Consider the following 22,468-nt stretch of genomic DNA (forward strand, 5'->3'; position numbering starts at 1 on the left):
TTCAGAAGAAAACATTTAAATATTGTCATGAATATTGCAGCTGCAGGCCTGATGCAGAAATATGTTGCAACTTCCCAGCATCTGACTGGATTCTGGATTCAGCTGAAGCCGTTCTGGTGAAACTGGACCCGGAAAAAGTTCTGATGCAGGAAATGAACCAGGATGAAAATATCCAAACACTCGTCTCACTAATTCACCACTTAAATCTCTTCTGATATTTCTGTCGCAAATGTCTGACTTTATAATTTGCTTTTTTCATGCAACTTCTTAACTTTACAAGAAATTATTTAAATTTTAATGTTGTAAATTCTTTAGTTTGTTTTCTGGCCAATTTATTCAGCTTTACATCTAAATATTCTTTTTACTTCTATGAATATTCCATGTTTTTTGCTTGTTAGAAGTTTTGTTTTATTTTGTTTGGGTCAAATTTTCTCCTGCATGTAGAAAGTTTTATTCTTTTATCTGTGGTGGCCCTGATTCTCTAGAGTTCAGTTTATAAAGTAAATGATTGTAGTAATTGTTTGGGTTCTGTCCTTTATGCAGTTTAATTGTCTTACATAAACAGAGTTTTATTTTTCACAGACTGTTTAATCAGAAACTTTTTATTGAGTTTATTTAGGATATAAAATTATCATAAAATAAAAATGTATATAAACAGATACTTGCTTCTTATGTTCCAATGTGCCAAAGTTTGAAAAAATATGTTTTCTTACTGTAACTATAATTGAAATGATCAGATTAGATTTTTCCTGCAAACACATTTCCAACCATTTAAAACAGCTGCAGTAAGAAATGACTGTTTACACAGAAATGAATCAATGGAGGAGAATATTCTGTTAGGAGTTTGGCTGTTCATTATTAGCATTAATTGGTTTTGTTACAGTGAACCAGTGCAGTCATAGCAACAGTAATAGGTTATGAATAATATATTTTAAACAGGATTGTAAGAAAATAAATCTTTGAAATATAATAACTATTCCTTTTCAATCTATGGTTAATATGATGATGTAATTGTCTGGTTATTGGTTACCTCTGATAACTTCAACACAAGAATCAATACAAACAAGCTACAAGTTCAATTCATCAAAATTGACAGTAAATGGGATTTAACTAAAATAAAACGATTTGAAGCAACAAACGACGCTCAGACCAGCAACAGCAGCGGCTGAGCACAGGACATGGTCTCCACACCGGCTGGCAACAACCATGGATGAAAAGATCAGCAGAACCAGAACCATCATGCAACCCGGGCTTGGGACGGTCCACCAGGAAGATCTAAAAGGTGATAAATTAATGCTAAATTTGAGCCATTTAACTGATCAAAATAAATACATAAAAATAATAACTTGAGAAGAAAATGAATCAATTTAACCAAACTTAAAATTGGGAGTAAATGTTATTTTTATTCCCATTAAAAAGCAAATGTCCTCAATTCTAGTTCAAAGGTTGACAAAAGTTGCTTGTCTAACTAGTTTATAAGCTAAACTAGCAGTTCTGTCAAATAATGAAGATAATAAATTCTCCCATGACAAAATAATTCATTAGAATTAATAATTCACTGCTAGCCAGGAGACAGATACCGTTCCTTTAAAAGTTCAGGAAAAAAAGGTTCTGATCATTTAAATAGAAGCTCAGGTGAACCTGACAAGGTTAGTTATGAAACTTATGAATTTGATTGAACTCTACAGTAGGTTGTTTTATTTGCAGCATTTAACGCCAGACTAAAGGTTAGTTAATCTTTCTCTCTCTGTATCCATCCATTTTCTGTTCAGCCTTGTCCCTAATGGGGTCAGGAGGGTTGCTGCTGACCGCCTCTCACCCTGGACAGGTTTTGGACTGTGGGAGGAAGCCGGAGTACCCAGAGAGAACCCACCGTGCAGAAAGACCCAGGGCCGGGAATCGAACCCAGAACCTTCTTGCTGCAAGGCAACTCTCTCTGTTAAATCTCTCTGTATCTTTATTTAAACTTATGTAAAGGACCTGAAATTTTACACCAATGTTAAAATATCATGGGTTTTGTTATCAATTTGTTTCTGTAACTAAAACTGTGGATAACAAATAAGTTTATCTCTGACATCAGTCTGAACCGTCAGGAAAACACATTATGGAAAACCAGATGTTTCATTTCAAATTGTGATTCTCACAGGTAAACAGATTCAGCCTCATTAGAACAGGCTGACTCTGTTCTGTTAGGACTTTAACAGAGTAAAAACAGGACCAGCTTTTCATTACATGCTTTGTCTAATCAAAGTACTAATTGTTTCTGCTTTCAGTTCTGTTTTTTCCAGAAGCTGAGAATCTGTCCTATTCCAGCTGCTTTCTTCTGATGAAGACACTTAATATTCTGATTAACTCTGTGGAATCATTTAAAATGTTCAAGAAGGTTAATATCTTCTAAACTGGGAAGGTGAAACATTTTAAAGAGGAACAAATTCAACACATTTCCTTAATAAACCTGCTTAACATTTTAAGGAGTGAAACTGAAGTTTCCATATGAAATAAACTGAAGCCATGAAAACTGATGGTAACAGAGAACATAATAAAAGAGCCGAATGTGAAACATGGCTGCAATACTTTTATATCATTTCAAATTTATATACTTATTCCCAATTTAAATCAATAAGCTCTATAAACATTGTGTATACTGTTTAATAGGAAATGAAGCCATAAAAATAAAAGCTTCATAACAACAAAATCCTTATTTAGCCTGAAACAAAATCTGAAATATTTAATACGGTTGTTGTTCAGACATTTCAGCCTGAATTTCAAAGCAATGACAACAATGACCAACTGTTAAATCAATGTAGTTGAATTACTATATTAATTTTAGCTTACTGGCGTTAGCAATATTTATCTTTATGATTTAAGTTGTATCCATCTTAAGTGGACCTTATATTTCTTCAAAATGTTTATATATTAGAATTTATATTCATAAGTAAGGCATGTGAACCTTAGTGCAGCAATAAATAGAGAACTGCTGAGATTAATTAAGATTAGTGTTAGGATCTGGGGAAGGCTGGTTGGGGGGTCTCTAGTTTCTCCACCAGGGGGCATCCTGGGACCTTCTGGAGGGCGTGAACCTGGAGCTGCACACCTGCTGCCACTTACCATTGTTTGGAGGGGTTTATCAGGACGGAGCCGCCGACACTCCAGTGCCAGAGTGTTAGCCTGTGATGGTAATATCATTGTAGCTCACCTCCGACCACCTGTTCTCCGAGTAACCTCCTTTTGTGCTGCCTTTCCTAGGTTGTCGTTCCGTGAAGCCCTGAGTTTCTTCAAACTTCTACGAACCAGGTCAGATTACCTAAGATCCTCGAGACCCCGCGGAGTCTACCCATTGGTGGCCACGTCCCTGAGACCAGCCCTCAGTTCTGTCGGCAGCAGATCCCTGGTCAAGCGGATCCCTTCCGGCACCTGTCTGAGATCTCCCTCCATTCACCTGTCCGCCCTCTAGAGAAACTCACGCCCTCGTTCCAGCCTGCAGCTCCGGATCCTAGCGGTTCACCTCTCCGTGCTCTGACGAGCTCACCGGCAAGTAGGTCTCTGGCTGGACTGCAATTCCCACGATCTCTGAACCCCTCTTACCTGTCTTATTTCCACCCAGAGATCCAGAACCACACAGACGAGCACCAGTTCCGGACCACCTTGTACAGACCTGTTAGCACTGTATTTAATAAATCACCATAACCTTTACCCGTCTCCAGAGTGTGTTCTGCGCATGTGGGTTTGACAAATTAATCTCAACATGACAATTAGGGGGGATATGTTAGAGCAGAAATATTATTTCGAGGCCTGATGACCATCGATGTGGGTCTTCCTCCTCTTATTACCTGATTTCCTTCTAACCTCTCAATAAAGGCCTCTAGAGCCAATAACAGCTTTAAAAAAGAATCAAAAGATGCAGAACCAAGTTTCATCTCTAAAAAATCTTAATCCCTGTAGATTCCATAAAGAATCCATAAGATCCTAACAGTGCAAAATAAAATGAACTGTATTGATAAAGGATCCACTAACTAAAGAATAAAGACTCAGACACTTTTTGCTTTGAGCAGACATGCAGGTTCCAGCTCTGTGTTGTGTCTGCAGCAGGTTAAGATCATCTGTAATCTGATGCAGATTACAGTTCAATCTGGAGAGACTCAGACGGAAAAAACAGCGATTAAAAAGGTTTATTGACATGCATGAATTTAAAGTTCTTTGGCGCTCGGGCCCCGGCTGAGGACATTGAGCTGTGAATTGCGATCAGCTCGGATGAGCATTCCCGATGTAGGTTAGGAATGTCATCCCCCGGGACCCGACACTGGTGGTGGAGGTCGGTGAAGGATGGGAGCCTGAAGAGTGGAGGTGGAGAAGGGGTGGAGGAGGGTTGAGCGCAGCTGGAAAGCGGAAGATGCCATGGATGGAGGTCCTTATCAACTGGGCCTTGGTCGGTGATTGGACGTGACGTGGCTTGGTCCAGCGTTGATAGGTCGGCGGTGATGAGCGGGACACGCCGATTGGATGATGCGGGTGGGGGTAAAGAGTCTTCCAGTTTGTATTTGCGTCTAGGCTTCATATTACAGAAGCTTTCAGTTTCAAAAGCTTTCAACAATCATTTGATCTCATTTATATGTTTCACATTATTTCCATGACAAGCAGACACAGATAAATCCACAGTGAGAAAATGTTGTTCACATGTTGGTTCACACAAATATAAAAATATAAAGGCTCCATGTCAAACAGAAGAGTTTTATGAACATTTGTGTTACGCAATACATGGAGAAAGTCAAAGTATATTTTCAGTAATTACTGATGTTCATATCAGCGTTGATAACTTGGAGGTTCGGCCGTTTGGAGCCGTGATAAGGGTCAGGCTGAGGAATCTGGTTCTGACCCAGTTGGCTTCCCGTAGGCGGTTACAGACAGTCTGAGGTTTGATGTGTCTGTCGTTCAGTCCAATAGTCTCACCAGCTGGTCTGAGCCGATCCTCAGATGGACGAGCCGATGTGGCCGTCTGGTGCTGAGCGGTCCGACGAGGATGAGGAGGTTCTGCAGCAGAGCCGGTCTGCCGGTCCGATAACGGACACTGAGCCGTGCAGCTGCTGGTGGACGTCCCTGCATCCAACACGCCGACGGCTCCACAGAACATCTGAGGCTTCATGACATCATGAGACATTTTGGGGCCTTTTGTTGTCCAGTCCAAGGATGTTGTTGCTGGTTCTGTCTGATCAGCCAGTGGAGATGCACTGAGGAAAACAGCAGCTCACTGACAGCAGGTTGGGTTAAACATTATACACACATCAACAGAAATATTAATATTGTACAATAAAATGTCAGCAATGATCCTTTACAGCCATTAACTCCACATAGCAACAATACTTGACATGGGGCCTTTAGATTTTTGTTCAGTGTATTAAAAGTACTTAAAAAACAAATTTAGGAACAATATAATCTAGAGTAAAGGTAAGATTTTATCATAATGCTGTTATTGAAACATCATTTTCTGATCCAAAGAAATTATCCAGCTGAAGAAGATAATTAAAACAAATATTGTACAAAATGTACATTTATATTTGTACATTAAAAAGTATCAAACTCATAAAATAAAATAAAATAAATAAGAACCAGGATCAGATTTCCTCCAGAGTGTCTCTGCTTTAGCTGCAGTGGCTTTAGCATCATGCTAACTTAGTAAAACTGCTTGGTTTCCCATCTGCAGAGCTTCAGCAGCCAAACACAGATTTACTGTTTAAACAGAACAACCTGCTGAAACTTGGTGTTTCAGAGTCCAGGCTGGTTGTGTCTGCAGATCATATTTATGTTCTTGTTCACATTCATCTGTTTCCTCCAGACATTTCAGGTTGAAACTAAGAAGAGCTGAGAGATCTGCAGTTGCTCTGAGTCTCTCCTTCAAACCAAGGATTCAGGGAAAAGTTCAGGTTCAGGCAGGTAGAAAACAGGAATGTCCTTAAAGACAGATTCCTTCACGTTCAACTTGGATCATATCAAAGCTGATAACAGACAAGTTTCTGTTGTGATCTGTGTTTTTCTGTGTTTATTTTGAGTTTCTGTCTCCATGTTGTCCCGTCTCCCCCTGATTGTTCCCAGCTGTGTCTCGTTCCCTGATCATCTCCTGTGTATTTAATGTCACCTGTGTTTCTGTGTCTTTGTCGGATCCTTGTCGATGGTTCGTTCCAGTCTGTCGGTTTTTGGTTTTGCTGTCCGTTCGTGTACCAGTGCTACCAGTGTCGAGCCTTAGCTTTCTGCTCAGCTGTGCTGCCTGATTTTGGACTTTGTGTTTTTCATCATTAAATCACCTTATTCATCTCATCCTGGATCTACTGCCTGCTGCCTCATCACCTCACACTGCAGTTTATAACAGTTTCATCTTGTTGGTATGAAAGGTATTTTATTGTTGGTAGATCTCTCCCTTTCCCAGGAATCAGATTTTCATTATAACTGAAAGTTCAGATTCACTGTGTTTAAACTTCCTGCTGATAAAGTTTCTTTACGGTCAGAGAGCTGAAGTCAGCAGACATAATAAAAGGTTTGAAGGACAAAGTCTGAGGGTTTTCATCATTTACAGCTTCATGAAGAGTTTCTCTGTTATCTGAACTACAGAGGAGCCATTTTGAATGTCGGCTATAAAGACTGAAGATTCACATGAACAAATATAGTTGTGAGAAATGAGAGATTCCTAAATGTATATTTGATGAGTTAACCAAGAGTTTCAGCTTGTAAAAGTCAACATATCAGGAAAATCTCTCAGGGACAACGACTCTGGATTTCTGTTAGATTTCATCATCTCAGCTCAACATTTAATTCTGCACAGAATCACAGATGGTCAACATGAAACTGTCTCTCTACAAACTGTCTGGCATCAGAACCATGTTCTTCCTCAGCCTGTCCAGCAGCTCGTCTCCTGCAGCAGCGGCAGGTGATGGTGTGTTTCCAAACACCTGGACCTTCACTCTGTACTCTGCAATGTTCTTGTCAAGGTTTTTATCTTCATACCAGAGGAAACGGAGATAATCTCTCTGATCCTCTCTGACAGGAAAACATCTGCTGTGACAGCGACCAGTTCTCAGAAACCTCAGAAGATCAAGATCTCCTATCAGAGTTGTTCCAGTCTGGTCTCTTTAGAAGAACATCAGCAGCACTTGGATCCATCTTCACCCTGATCTGTCCTGGTGTTTCAGACACCAAATGTTGGAAGATACCAGTTTTCTCTACCTCCTGCTGAAGGGGAGCTGGTTCAGCTGGTCTTTATCAAGACTTTTCTGGATGAACTCCTTGAAGTGTTGCTTCATTTCTGGCTTTTTCTCCAGAGCTTTTCGAAGTGAGTCAAGGTGCTTCATTGCTTGTTCCTGGTTACTTGGAAGAAGCTCTTGGAGAGTAAAATGGTAAAGGGGCTACCCAGCTGTGATCCTCACTTTGGTAGACTTCTTTATCCATAATGCTCAGAAAGGCTTTGTTGTTTACAGACATCTTGATTTATTGTCCTTGGATCTTTCAAACACTGAATGTTTGTGATTCTCTGCAGGAACAGAAATGAGCTGCAGTCAGGTTCTGGTTGATGTGAATCTCAGTCATCATGTGACATCAGGATCAGATTCTCTGGATTTTCAGGCTGCAGAGAAACTTTTCCATTTATTCCCATTGATTTCAGTAGCTAACAGGAAGCAGAAAGTGATGTCATCCAAACTGACCCTCTGACCAGTCAGTTCCTGTTCCAGCAAACATTAATCTGACATGAACAGAAAGTTTTTCTGCTGCTGTTTGTTTGAGCTGCACCTTTAAAATCTCAGCAGGTGGAAAAACTGGAAACTGGAGTCAAAGAATCAGGAAGAACAGAAACTATGTGAAGCAACAGAGACGCCTTCCTGCTGGGAACCAATGAGGAGAGCCGCTGGGATCATGTGACCCAACAGCTGACTGTCAAACCAACAACAGGCTGGGTTCGGTTCTGATCTCAGTCTGATGGATCAGCAGGGAGCCGCTCAGGTGAGATTTACTTTCTGATTGACATGAAGCAGAAGAGAAAATGATTTTATTCACAGAAATAAATCTGTTAATCTGTCAGAGTAAATATTAATTCACCACCACAGATATTAATGGTGGAAAAGTGATTATTGATTATTAGAAAAAAGTTTCCATGAGTTAAACTGTCACTGATTGTTTCCTGAATGTCTGATGATCATCAGGAACTGAGTGAAGATGAGAATAAATCTTATTATTTAAGCATTTATTAACTATAGATTCTATAAAATATGATTGAAAATAATTTATCTAAAATGGAAACAGTCAGATGATATGATCTGGTCCAGATTAAAGAGTCCAGTGTTCAGACCAGTTCTCCCAGTTCTGATCCAAAACCTGCTGTTGGATCATTTGTTTATGCAAAACCAGATTCTGTTTCATTTGGTAACCAAACAGAAAGCAGGTCCAGTTCCTGGGAAAATCCTCAGAAAATGTGGAAGTGAGAAAGTTCTGCTTCTTTTTGGTTCTTTAATTCACACGGAACCAGAACAGACGAGATTTTGATGGGTCCTGATGGGTTCTGATGGGTCCCAGTCTGAGGTTCTGATGGGTCCTGATGGGTTCTGATGGGTCCCAGTCTGAGGTCCTGATGGGCCCCAGTCTGAGGTTCTGATGGGTCCAGATGGGTTCTGATGGGTCCCAGTCTGAGGTTCTGATGGGTCCTGATGGGCCCCAGTCTGAGGCCCTCAGCTGTTTTGGCTCCAGCCAGACTAACAGGTAAATAAGGACACCCTGCATGTCCTCACTTCCTCCTTCAAGCTTCAGTCCAACAGTAAATAATCAGATGTTGGTTCAACAGATAAAAACTTTTTTTTCCAAACGTCTGATTTGATCAAGTTGAACTATTTTAACTAAATGTCATTTTTTAAAAGCTTTGATGACGTCAGAAAGTCGTGTTTGTGGTAACCTGGTCGTCATGGTGACCAGTTGTGGATCATTTCTTTTCTAACCACTTTCTGTTTCTTGAGGAAATGATGCGTCGGCTGGCGGCCATTTTGTGACCATAGAAACTTTTCTTACTTTCCTGCTTTCATTTAAATTCAATATTTAGTTTAGTTTTCAGTTAAACCATTTAGTTTATAAAACTGTGACTCTGATTGTTAAACCAAACCAGGTTTTACAGTCGATAGAAACTCAACTAGAACAAACATTAAACTATTTTTATTTTAAAATCAGTCTGGATCATATAGAGATGTCAAAGATCAATCAATGTTTAATTAATAGTTTATTTTCACAGCGAGACTTAATGGAAGATGAAAATTTAAAAACAGAAACTATAAAAATTTCAACAAAAAATAAACTTTATTTTCCCTAAACATCAGTAAAAACATCAAAGTAAAATATTTATTTAAAGACAATCAGATAAACTTGATGGGTGAAGAAACAAGAAGCAGCAGATTTTAAAATGATTTTATTTATTGTCATCAGAAGGTTGAATAGATTTAAATTTGACAAACCAACTATTGTTTCTGGATATTTCTCCTGCAGTACTCTACTCCGTCCACTAGGTGGTGTTTGTTCTGTCAGGTGACGTCAGCACAGAGCCCAGGTGTGTTCAGGTTACAGGTGATCAGAGGGATCAGTGGTTCATTATCTGGAAAGTTTTCAGTCATTTATTGTTTTAGAGACAGAAGCTGCTGATCAGGTTTAAACTCTCTCATCCAATCAGGTTTAAACCCTTTCAGCCAATCAGCTGCTTCTCTTTGTTTCACTGACAAAAGGAGAAACTCGGAGTTTCAGCTGCGGTTCAGTGAACGTTCCTCAATCCGACCGACCGGATGAACCGGTTCCTGATCCGTGATGTTTACAGCTGGTAATGAAGCTGCTGATCAGGAAATGAATTAAAAATATAATTTATATATAATGATAAATAATAATATAGTTTTAATGGTTTTTGTTAAGATTTAACATTTGTTAATATGAATTTTTTAGATTTTAAATCATTTTCAGTAAATGTTAAACCCTGACAGGAATCACCTTGTTTTTTATCCTTAATAAAACTTTTTATTTTAATATATAAACATTAATAAAAAGCATGTTAAAATATTGTTGCATTTCAAGGTTTTAAGATTCAGACATTTTATTTCCAACCAGCTGCTGGTTCTGTTGGACCTTTAGTTTCTATCTGGAGTTTTATTGATACATTTGAACTGAAAACATTAAAAGTTCATTTAATGTTGATCAGATGGTTTAAATGTTGATGCTTTTCTTTCCTCTCCTGTAAAGTTCAGTTTATGATACATGAGGTTTTCATTCAGGATGTGAGGATCCGGCCCGGTCCAGAGACCAGCGATCCGTTGGATCCGTTGGATCCGTTGGATCCGTTTAACTTGTGTTTCTCCTGCAGATCAGATGAAGATCTCAGCTGATCCTGGACTCTCCGTCACTCTGAGCTGCTGGGATCAAATCCTCAGAAATGAGCTGCAGTCAGAGTCTGATCCTCTGCAGAGATCAGACGGATCCAGAAAACCAGACGGAGGACCGAGACGGGTTCTGGTTCTGGTTCTGGTTCTGACTGACTGACGATGGAGGAACCAGGAACAGAGCCTGGTCCAATTAGCATCATCCACCTGATGGAGCTCCTCCTCCTCAGCAGGTTAGTTGCTTTGGTTCTGGTTTTATCTAGATAAATATTAACTTTACTGTGTCTGGGAGTTAATTTAAAGAAAACACATTTTGTTTTTTTAAGTTGGACAAAAAACAAAATGTAAAATTAAACCAGCAGAGAGAAAAAAACATGAACTGAAGATGCTGTTTGTTACAGCAGGTGATGTAATGGATGACAGATGGTGTAAAAAATAATCTGCCTTTAAAACAAACTGAACTTTTCCTCTTTCACGTTTTATGTCAAAATCTGTTGATATTGATCCATCCTGATAAATCCACAACCAACAGAGTCGAGGCCGGTTCAGCCAATCAGCTCTCTAGATAGCTAGCTAGCTTACATAGCTACACAGCTAGCTAGATAAATGTGTGAATTGTTTATTAATTTGCTTCATTTTCTGTAAATTATTTGACAAAGAATAAAGTAAAAAGCTCAGAACTTTGTACTCATGCAGTTCTTCTTCTGGAACAGCAGGGGGCGGTAAAGACTCCAGAATCTATAAACTTATTTTCAGTTTCCCAAAAGTTTAGAACCAGAAACGTTTAAATCTTTGAAGTTGCTTTTCTAGCTGATGTAAGAATTATCTTTAAATTGTCTTGATGATGTCATAATGATGCATTATGTAACAGTAAACATAAACAGCACCGACCCAGACTGCTGTTATGTTCTGATCCAGTTATTGTTCAGTCAGTTTACAGATCCTAGATGTGACCTTTACTCAAGGTCAGGGATCCTCATGTTCTAAGAGCTGATTGGACGATCTGACCTTTAACCTCTGGTTGTGGATTTAGATTATGGGTTATTTTATTAGATTTGGAAACAAAATGGCTGAAAAAACCTCAAATATTTTCTTAAACACTAAATGTATATCAGAGGTTTATTATATATTTTAATGATTAACAGTATTTAATGACCTAAAACAGAAACAGTCCAACAATTCATAAAATCAGTTACTTTGGGGAAAATATTCAAATATTTTAATAAAAATCAAATTAATAACTTTGATAATAAAGTGACAGTTATGAAACAATTTGTGTAATTTTTGATTTTAAAACAATCTGGTCTGACCAGAAATGATTAAACCTGAGCTGATTTGGGGCTGAAGTTATAAATGAAAGTTTAAAGGTCAAAGGTCAGCCAGAGGTTGACCCTGGTGAACCAAGCAGCTTCTCTCCCACTTTCATCAAATCGAACAAAAAACTCGTGTCAAACTTTTCTGAAACGTTTTGCATGGAAACATTTTGAAGATATTGAAGAAAATCCAGAATTTCTGCAAAGAAGAAACATTTCTAAACAAAACGACGATTTAAAGGACGGTAAGTTTGAGTTTTATGTTTTTAATATTCAGGACTGATGTGAACGAGCTGAACATCATCTGAACTGGTTTCTGCTTCCTGAACATGTTGGTTGACCTGCTGACCTCAGATGGTTCAACAATCTGCCAGCATTTATTTTACAAGTTATTACAATAAAGATCCAAACGGAGAATTTATGAGTTTATTGTTCCGACTCCAGAACCATGAACATTATCTCTGCCAGACAGGAATGAAACCAGCCGTTACTAAAGACATGAGAACTCTGAGATGAGACTGAAGCAACAAACATGCAGCTTTAAGTAACAGCAGCAGGACCAGACCAGTGGAACCAGTGAAACCAGTAAAACCAGTGAAATGTTTTGACTGGAGAAATGATGCATAAATACCAGAAACATCAGAAACGTAATAAATGAAATGATTTAGATGCTTCCAGGAGGAACATTTAACACAAACAGTTTAGTTTATGAACAAATATAAAACAGTCATATTTAATAAGACAGAATAAATGTGCAGATGAAACTTTTTGTCAGATTAAAAGTATATTTAGAAAATTCACATTTCTGCATTAAAAGTTATTTATTGGTCTGATTAATATTAATATTCAATGTGTTTTCATTAAGCAGAAAAATTACAATTAATAAAAATAAACATCAATCAGTTTAATCTGTTTCTGTTTCACTTTTTGAATTGAGTTTCTGAAAAAATGAACTTTTCAATAATATTCCAGGTTATTGAATATGACTGTATATGAGGTTGGAACAAGTTTCTTGTGAAAATGAGTTTTAGTTTCTAAGTGAGATCCATCCTGAATAAATACATAAAATAAAAACAGAAATATAAAATAAAAACATTTTAAATCCAGAAGAAACGTCTAAAAGTCACAAACTGTCAGCAGATCCTGACACCAACCTGCAGCTTCATTCAGTTTCTGTAATAATGAAGCATTCAGTCCAGTTTGGACGGGTTCTGTAGCGGTTCTGTAATGGTTCTGTAACGGCCTGGTTTGGTTCTGGTGAAGGACAGAACCAGCTGATACCAGTTTGGGTTTCCTCTGTTTGGTTCCGATGAAAACAGTCAGTCTGATTCATGATGAAGGTTCTGGATCCCTCATCCTTCAGATCAGACTGGACTCACTGCTCAGCTGGTCGGTTCTGATCCATTAAAGGCGGCTCAGCTTGAAGTGGTTCTTCAGAACTCTGCTTCAGCTTTGGACACCAACATGCCTTTTTTTTACAGATCAAATAAACAACAACAACAAAAATAACTAAAATAACTGAAACTACCACCAGACCAACCACCAGACCAATCCAAGAAGCAGGTCCGTCTCGGTTCCCTCCATCAGGTTCACCTGCAGAACAGAACCAGGTGTTAGTTTGATGTCCAGGTAGAAAATGACAGCAGATCATCATCTGACCTCAGACCAGCTGATTTCTAGACTCTTAACTAAAACATCTCTAGAAAACGTCAGAAAGAAGGTGGTGATGGAAAAACTCTGAGTTTGAGGAAAATCCTGGATTTCCTGTTCAAAATGAAAAGCTACATTTTCAATATATCGCCATGGTAACACAATCCTTGTATAACCTGCTGCTAGCAGCTTTTCTATTGGTCAACCTGAAGTGCTGATCTACACAGATTTTATTTTCTTAAACTTTATCATAGCAGGAAAAATGAAGTTTATGACTAACAATGTTCATTATTTCAACTTGTTTGTTTTGTTTTTTTCTTGTAAAGTTTTTAAAAAATCTATTATCTTGTTTAAAAATCAATATCCATTAATAAGGTGGCAGGACATTTATTAATAAATTGGATTTATAACAATGGATTAAATTAGTGAACTCTGTAACAACAACACAGAAAATGGCTGAATGAGGATAAATTAGCACTGAGGCTAAATAAAACGACAGGATGAAGGTTTAACGTGTGAAGGAAGGAAAGCTAACTGGCTAGTTACATAGCAGCTGAAGTGAAAGGTGGGAACACAAGATGACGGACGGCGCTGCGTGGTGACATCATCATCCTTGAAAAGTGGCGTCAGGTTAAACAAAGGTCAACGGATGCAGCTAAAGGTCACTGCTGCCGTTAGCTTTAGCGTTAGCAGCCAGGAGACGCAGCCTTGTGAGTCTTTTGGTGAAAAGTTTTCACAGATTCAGGAATGAAAGAGTTGATGTTTCTGTTTTATGAGGTCGTTGATTCATTGAGGGACATTGATGAAACCAGCGCCACCTTCTGACAGAAAGAGGAAACACAGCAGAGGGTGATGCATCATGGGAGCTGGGTCCTCTTTGAGTTCAGTAATCTGATTACTGTCTCTTTGAGTTCAGTAATCTGATTACTGGTAGTCTGCTGGTCTTGTTGGGCCTGTGGACCAGTACAGCTGGGAGTTTGTCTGCTGAAGGAGGACTGACCACTTTTTATTGGCTTTGGTTTTGTCTTTCATGGCCACCTCTCTGTTTGACCTCAGTCACATGACCTCATGTCCAGGTCACCTGACCCTGATCCTGTGGTTGCTGTGTTAGCTGAGGTGTTAGCATGCTAACTGTGCTACACTGTGGTTCATCAGTCAGGTTCCTGTCAGGGTCTCTCGACTCTGTGAAGAATATTGTTGTTGGCTGGACCTTTAGGGCCTTAAGGGCCACAATGATGCATCAATACATCTTCCCACAGTGACCTGATGGAGTGTCAGGACATGCAGTCCTCTGGTATGTCTGATCGGGTCAGGATAGCACCAGCTGATACTGGTTAACGGACGGGGCCAGCTTCTCCTGGCTGGTTGATCATGGTCAGAACAGAACCTGGAACCACTTCATGGTTCATCCTGGAGGATCCAGGACTAGATCTCATCCTGCAGGGACTCAGACTGTTGGATGGTCCCAGTTGGTCTCAGTTTCATGTTTCCAGATTTACAAAGCAGCAGCTTCAGGTCAAAGGTTCTTCTTTCAATGCACAAAGTAAAAGGAAGGTCTGTCACTTGACCAGCTAACTCAAGATGATCCCACTTGGTTTCTGCAGAGCTGCAGGATTCCTGCCATGCAGAATTTCACCTGAAGGCCAGTTCTTGTCTCTGAGATCATTTTAAAGCTCTATGATGTCACAGGGATCCGTCCTCACTAGAATCTCCCTCAACCAAAAATCTTTGTTTTACAGCGAGGTGTGAAGAGCTGGGCCTTCTGGGATTCAGAGTTTTTCACCAGTCCCTTTGTCCTCTGGTCTGTGATCTGGATCAGGACACTATCAGTCCTTGGTTCTGTGATCGTTGGGTCCAAGCACACATTCTTCTACCTCACTGACTTTTGCTCATTTCACAGGAATTGTTATCATCCATCCTTTCCAGCCACTTGTCCCTCAGGGTTGTGGGAGGACTGGTGTCCATCTCCAGCAGTCACTGGTTGATGGGCTTTGAACACATCTGGTATTTTTAACAGATTGTAGCTTCTTGTTAATATGTAAAGCAGAAAATATTTCAGTGTAAGATTGAGTTGAGTGGAGCTTTAGGTTGGCTCTTTTAATGTGGTTACATTGTGTTGCATTCAATGTTGTTGGAAAAATGAGATTCATGAACTTAATGTCCAATTTGCCATAACTATTTATTGAATTCATAGTCGCCATGGGAGGCAACAGGGGTGGAAAGGCTCTGAGTTGGGATGGTAATGGCCCCCCATTGCCACCCAGTAGATCCGCCCCTGATTAAATACAATGAAATTGAACAGGAAGGCAACAGCCAGACTGAATCTTAAAATAAAATCCAGAGTCTTTAATGTCCAAAACAGAGAACATCAAAAAGTGGTTTTAAATACTACAACACTGGAATCAGTTACCATGGTGATATATTTAAGTTAATGTCTATTTCTGAAACAGAAAACCTGATTTTTTCCAAACTGAGAGTTAAACTAAACTCAGAGGTTTCCGATAACAAACCTTCTGGACTCTCAGATGTTTCACTCTGACCAAGCAGCTGAAATGAGACAAACATCAACTCACCTGGAGACGTTACTATCAGGTTGATGATGATGATGGTTTTCCTCCGGCTGTTTGTTTCTGTCTGAATGATTCGACATTCATAAGCTCCTCTGTCGTCAGTCGTCACGTTCTTCAGAACCAAAGACACGTTTCCATCCTTCATCTGTCTGTCCTGCAGATCCACTCGGTCCTTAAACATCACATGCTGGTTTTCTAGATTAATCTTCCTATTTCTGTACAGAAGAACATATTCTGACCCCAGATCAGATCTAATCCATTCAACAAACACAGCAGGTTTATTATCAGGAGATCTGCAGGGCAGAAATGTTTCCTGTCCAACTTCAGCTGTGATGTTTGTCTGATCTGTAAGAGAGGAAACAGAGCAGAGAGGTTAAAGGTCATTTATTCAGCTGTATAAGAGATTCTGCCTTTAACATCAGAACAGTGATGCTACAAAGACCAAAACATGAAGGGATTCATTTCTCCATACAGAGCAGAAAGGACTACAAGTCCCAGAATGCAGTGGGAGTGATACCTGAGAGGATCAGGAAGAAGCTACTGAGTTATTTTACTGTTGTAGACAAAACAGGTTTTTACATGAAGATATTTTCTACTGAAGCAGCACTAGACTGTTGATCACATTAAAATATAAACATGATAAATAAAAAGCAGTAAACACATTAGAAATAATCATAAAGGATTTATTCTGAACAGGATCTTTAAATAACTGATACAAACCACAAAACCTGATTGATAACCTGCAAAAACAACTTATTGATTAAAATAGATCTTTTAAAATAATCATGTTTTTGTGTCATTGAACGGGTCAATCTTGATTATATTTGCTGTTTGTCGGCCAATAATCAATAAAATATCAAATATTCGGAAACACCGATAATCCATGAGCTGCGAAGGAAACAGGAAGATGGAGGAGCAGAAGAACCGTTCATCTGAGTGAACTGAACCGGTCGGATCAGTGATCTGTTCACCGGATCACTCAGTTCACAGCATGTGTGCTCCGGGAGAGCAAAGGGCTAGCTACGGTCCTGGAGGAGGAACCACCAGAACCAGAACCAGAACCGTCTCAATGTCTTTAACGGTCTTTAAGGTTCAACAGGCTTTACTAGACGGTTCAACTCCTGGTGTCACTGATTGTGATGATCTAGTCTGTTTACTGGGAACCAGCGCTAACTGGTCCCAGAAACTAACTGGACCCAGAAACTAACTGGTCCCAGAAACTAACTGGTCCCACAAACTAACTGGACCCAGAAACTAACTGGTCCCAGAAACAATGACCAGGATCGTCATCATTACGTCAACATGCGTCACTTTAACTATCGCTGGATCTCTGATCTAAATAACTTTGAATCTGAAGTTTTTCTCCAGAAACTCGCCTGTAGAGACAGAAGAGATGAAGATGATGATGATGAAGTTCAGAGCCGAAAACAATGAAGTCGCTGCTAGAGAATCCATTTCCTGGTTTCAATCCACCGTCACAGTTTCTCCTATTTCTCTTACCGCGACATTACATAGAAACAACAAAGCACCAGAAGATTCACTTTAACATTAAACCTGATTATATTTGCTGTTTGTCGGCCAATAATCAATAAAATATCTAATATTCGGAAACACCGATAATCCACGAGCTGCGAAGGAAACAGGAAGAAGGAGGAGCAGAAGAACCGTTCATCTGAGTGAACTGAACCGGTCGGATCAGTACGGTGGCCGACAGGTGCAAATGCGCAGCAAAAGAGAAAACATGCAAACAAAAAAAAAAACACGCGCACAAATTAAATGCGGCAAGCAAAAAGCGAATAAAATGCAGCAAACAAAAAGAGAGACGCAAACAAAAAAGAAGGCACCCCCGAATGAAATGCAGCAAACAAAAAGTGTTGAAAACGGAAGTGCTCCAGACCACTAGGGGGAGTCAAAGAAAATAGTATTCATTTCTATGGGACCAGATGCAAGATTCAGAGAAAGAAATTTGAAAGAAAGTAAAGGTACGTATTACTATATTTCTTTTCAGATACGCCGTCTTTTATAATATTATAGAATAACAGAATAATTTATGGGTAGCGTGATAGACCTTGTGTCAGTCATATCAAAATAGTTCCTGTTTTCCCAGCAACAACATACGCATCTCCCTCCTCCCCGTATTGTTTATGTTTCTGTCGCCGCAGATAACTGTCACATGTAAAGGGCGGTCGCTCCCCAAGACGTACATAGGGATTAAATTAAATTACAAAAGAAAATAGCAACGCACAGTGATTTGGATAAGTAAGTTTAATATGGTCTACTGGATTTGAATTAGCAACGCGTTTGATGTCGCACATATTCATGAAGTACTTTTGGTTTAACAAGCCACACTTTTTTTTAGATATATATCCCAGCTGTTTATCTCAATAAATATGGTTTTATTCTATTTTTTTTTATATTTTTTAAAATTATCATGCCTAACTGCACATAGTTTTGTAGAGTAGACTATTTATAAGCTACTTTTAACAACAGCACAGAACTTTTGCCCTTACTGTACTGTATGTTACTCAGTTTTTACACAGATTCTATTTTGGTGTGAACTTAATTGTTTGAATTGTGTAACATTTTTACTGTGCCAACTTAATTTCCCTGGTGTTGGGCAGTAAAAAGATATTATTATGTTTTTGTGCTATATACAACTTAATTTTATAGTGTAACATTTGAAATGGATGAATCAGAAGCTCAACATTTAAAGTATAACAGTTGATGTCTGCTTACATTATATTTAACTTTGTAGGTCAACATATATTTAAATATTTTCATGACATAGAAACTAGTCCTATTACTTTCTGCTGATATAATTATCTTATAATTTTGGTTTATTGTAGATCTCAGTTCTGGATGGATCTCATGAACGATTTGAAGGAAAGACATCTCTTCAATGGAAGTCATGACCACACATGCCTTGTGCGGTTTGTCTTCATGGATATGCTACAGAGAGATCTTGATGAATGCAAGGACAGGTGGAATAAACATACCATAAGACCTGTTAAACAATCTTGCTGTCCATCTGGTAAACCAGATGTGATGTATCATCTACCTCACAGGTAATTTTTTGTTGTTTTTGTCTTCAACATCTGGTTAATTTAAAACCTCTTTGGGAACTCTAAAAAATAATTTGCCAAAACAAAAATAATGAACAATGTGTTAACAGTATGTCACTTTTTATTCTAACAATTTCAGATGACAATTTCTAAAATGTAAATTTAAATACAATTAATCATTTAGACAGGTTACAACAATAGTCACAGCAGTAACAGTTTAGTGAAGAAATGTAAATATAACTAAATGTTTACTGTGCTTCTTCTATTCCTAGGTTTGGTGGAACAGACTGTGGTTTCCCAGTCTCCCAGGAGCAATTGGGACAGTTTGTGACAGAGACTAACAACATTCAATGTGGAGATGAACACCTTCAGGCACATTTTGAGAACCTCCAGAGACAGTGTGGCCTAGCACATCCACAGAGTTGGGAATCATGTGTCGAAAACTATATCAAACTGAAAAACATGGCGGACTTATAAACAAACAAGAATCCAAATTTGAAGGTCGCACACAAACACTAAACAGTGTCATAACTGAACAGGTTTGACAAGTTAAATAGTTAGCATTTTGTTTTGTTGTTATGCATTTGACCTTAATAAAGCCCAAACCCAGGGGAGTTTTGAATCCCAAAGTCCATGTCTTCTTTAAACTGATGATACGTCTTGGACATTGGTATTTTGATAGTGTTGGAGCAGGTGCTACTGACAGGAAAACGAGAAGTGGCCTGAAAGATCAGTTTTGGTGGTGGCAGAATTGAAGATGGAGGTAGTGTGTTCAAGCCGGTGGCAAACATCAGGATGTCCTGGAGAGAGAGACCCGTTTTTTGTTCTAGAAAAGAAGCAATGAGTTTATGTATCAGATATTACAATAACACCAGAATATAGCAATAAATCTTAAAGTCCACCTTCTGTGTCAAGGAGAAAGTCTCTCCAGAATCCTAGCACTCTTGTTTCCTCATGTCGTCTGCTGCTACCCTTTTCACTGAGCTGAACCTCAAATATTTCCTCCAATATTTTGGATGTCAGCTGTTCCGCTCTTGCACACATAAATGGCCTGAAGACGGAAGCATGCTGCTCCAAAGCATTCTGGAAGTTCAGTGTTGAAAGGCCATCCTTGAATCTATAAAAAGTTTGAAACAGAAATCACCTTAATTATTATCAAAAGAGCTGATATTTTTCAGTAACACAAAGAACATTAATATGTCTAATCTTTTTTTATTATTTTTATTTAGCATAGGTAATATTGCTGATGCACTGTACACAGTGAATTAACCTACAGTAACGTTAATTTTCTCCAGCTAAGCCGTCCAATCAATAAGGCTCCTACTTATTTGGCTGCTGGGTGCTGTTGATTGATTGATTGATTCTTGCACTATTGTACATTTGCTTGTATTAACTGCAACAAAATAGTAACTAAATTAGCATAGTTATTTTTTAAGTTAAGGAAGAGAAACATTACCTTTGAATAGAGAAATGGTTGCGGTAAATGATGTACCAATCAATGAACTCCTTTACAATTTTCAATTTGTCATCAACAGTCACAGGGAACTGCAAGCAGCCAGCAGTTTGCAAGATGCTTGCATGTCTTTCAACTGACTGGTGTAGTTCAGTCAATGTACCTGCACTGGATATCTATGGTAGAGAACAATAGCCAAAAACATAAATTAATATTTATGAAATCATTACTGATATAAATTTGTTATAAAAGTATTACTGATTGCACTTTAAAAATTAGGTAAGTTTATGTTATTAAAGTTATTTGAACACAGTAAGTCTTCTATTACTATGAACCACACAGTTTTGTTCGTTGATATTAACCAAAGGAAAATGGTTACTATCATTTCAACAACCAGTGAAAAGAAATATACTATAAATGTGTACTATAAATAATAAATTTTCTTTTGCAAGGCTAAATTTTGCAATTAATAAAATGTATGTTTGTACATCAATCTTTACAAAAGGGAGGTGGTTTTGTAAAGAGGAAAATCCTTTGGCTTCCTTAGATAAAATATATGACATCATAGCTAGAATTAATCATGCACAGAATTCTGGATATAGGAGGAAATTTTGCTATTTTAACTATAAGACTATAGCATAATTGATCTTCAAACTATTTGGAATGTAGATCAAAAGCACTTACAGCTTTTTGCAAATTCCTCAACAGGGCAAATATAAAGCGTAATTCTTTGGTAAGGCTTTCCAATTGCCTCCTTGTACTTTTGCACTGTGAAAGGAATGTCTGTTCCTGGGATGTTCTTAACCTCCCTTGCATCAGGATACAACAAGACATGGGCACAATCTCTCAGGTCTATATTGAAATCCTTTTGCTTCTTTACAGCAGCAGCAAGCACTTGTTCCGATGCCCACTCAGGGTGAATCTCAACTGGAAGTAACTTCCCTCTCACTGTCTTAAGGGAATCTCCCTGCATCCTCATAAGCCCAACATTAATCTGGGGAGAGACAAAATTTAATCAATCAAATTAAATTATTTGATGAAGTATGTAATTTCCAGTTTGTGTTTGCACTAAATTAAAGACATACCTTCAGTTTATTTCCCTTCTGTGTTTTGTTCTGATGCTTCTTGGTAAAAAATTTCTTTCTTTCCCTCTCTTTTATAGCTCTAAAGTTCATGAAATACTCTACACCTGAAATTCGTAATAAAAAAATACACGATTGGCACTTTAGTTATAATTTAAATGCATTAATTATTAATTGCAGGTACGATCAATACTGCAATGATCGTACCTGCATCTACAGATGGTTTAAAATGCTAACACTTAAGCATGCTGAAATAAATAACCCATGCTTCGGTTTACCTGTGCTGGTGCTTGGTTGAACATCGGGAGTTGCAGTGGTAGTGTTCCTCTCATCTTGGGCTTTGTTTGCATGATCTTGGACAAATTTTATGTTTCTGCCACATTGACAACAAAAGTCTGCAGAATTTATGGCGGCAGTTCCACAAAATGGACAGTACATCTGAAAGAAAATTTGTTTTTTAGCGTCAGGAAATAAATACATTAAAAGTGGAGACATTGCCTACTAAAACGCTGAAATGAGTCATTCTCAAAAAAGATATTTAATTATACGAATGTGTAATTTATCTATTTTTTCTTGCGGTATGATTAGCATAATTGCTTTGCTAATTCGGGCAAGCATCTACGAGACCGAGCCCAGAACGGTATGACTGACACAAAGTCTATCACGCTACCCATAAATTATTCTGTTATTCTATAATATTATAAAAGACGGCGTATCTGAAAAGAAATATAGTAATACGTACCTTTACTTTCTTTCAAATTTCTTTCTCTGAATCTTGCATCTGGTCCCATAGAAATGAATACTATTTTCTTTGACTCCCCCTAGTGGTCTGGAGCACTTCCGTTTTCAACACTTTTTGTTTGCTGCATTTCATTCGGGGGTGCCTTCTTTTTTGTTTGCGTCTCTCTTTTTGTTTGCTGCATTTTATTCGCTTTTTGCTTGCCGCATTTAATTTG

General features: G+C 38.4%; 1 protein-coding gene, 1 long non-coding RNA gene and 1 pseudogene across 6 annotated transcripts in view; 1 reads left to right on the plus strand and 2 right to left on the minus strand.

Annotated features, from left to right (window-relative positions):
- The first annotated feature begins 7,909 nt into the window (after positions 1-7,909).
- The window catches only part of LOC111610949 (high affinity immunoglobulin gamma Fc receptor I-like), a 41,215-nt gene continuing 26,656 nt past the window's right edge, over positions 7,910-22,468 (plus strand). For 2 of the 3 annotated variants that reach the window (XM_023346167.1, XM_023346165.1), the window contains exons 1-2: positions 7,910-7,983; positions 10,367-10,615. The gene's annotated coding sequence lies outside the window, so the exon portion shown is untranslated. Of the gene's footprint in view, positions 7,984-10,010; positions 10,616-22,468 lie in introns of those variants that run through there. The other variant, XM_023346166.1, reaches the window with a different exon arrangement.
- On the minus strand, positions 11,942-17,606 carry LOC111610950 (annotated as a pseudogene).
- On the minus strand, positions 19,250-22,296 carry LOC111610951. 3 transcript variants are annotated; one of them, XR_002753832.1, is made up of 3 exons: positions 21,516-22,257; positions 19,880-21,424; positions 19,250-19,803 (listed from the first exon to the last, which is right to left on the minus strand). It is a non-coding gene; the product is annotated as an uncharacterized LOC111610951 (long non-coding RNA). The 3 variants fall into 3 exon arrangements; XR_002753830.1 differs by lacking the exon at positions 19,250-19,803 and having other exon boundaries at positions 21,516-21,950; positions 22,255-22,296; XR_002753831.1 differs by lacking the exon at positions 19,250-19,803 and having other exon boundaries at positions 19,880-20,094; positions 20,434-21,424.

The sequence above is a fragment of the Xiphophorus maculatus genome, chromosome 14 (assembly GCF_002775205.1).
Source record: "Xiphophorus maculatus strain JP 163 A chromosome 14, X_maculatus-5.0-male, whole genome shotgun sequence".
NCBI classification, from domain to species: Eukaryota; Metazoa; Chordata; class Actinopteri; order Cyprinodontiformes; family Poeciliidae; genus Xiphophorus; species Xiphophorus maculatus.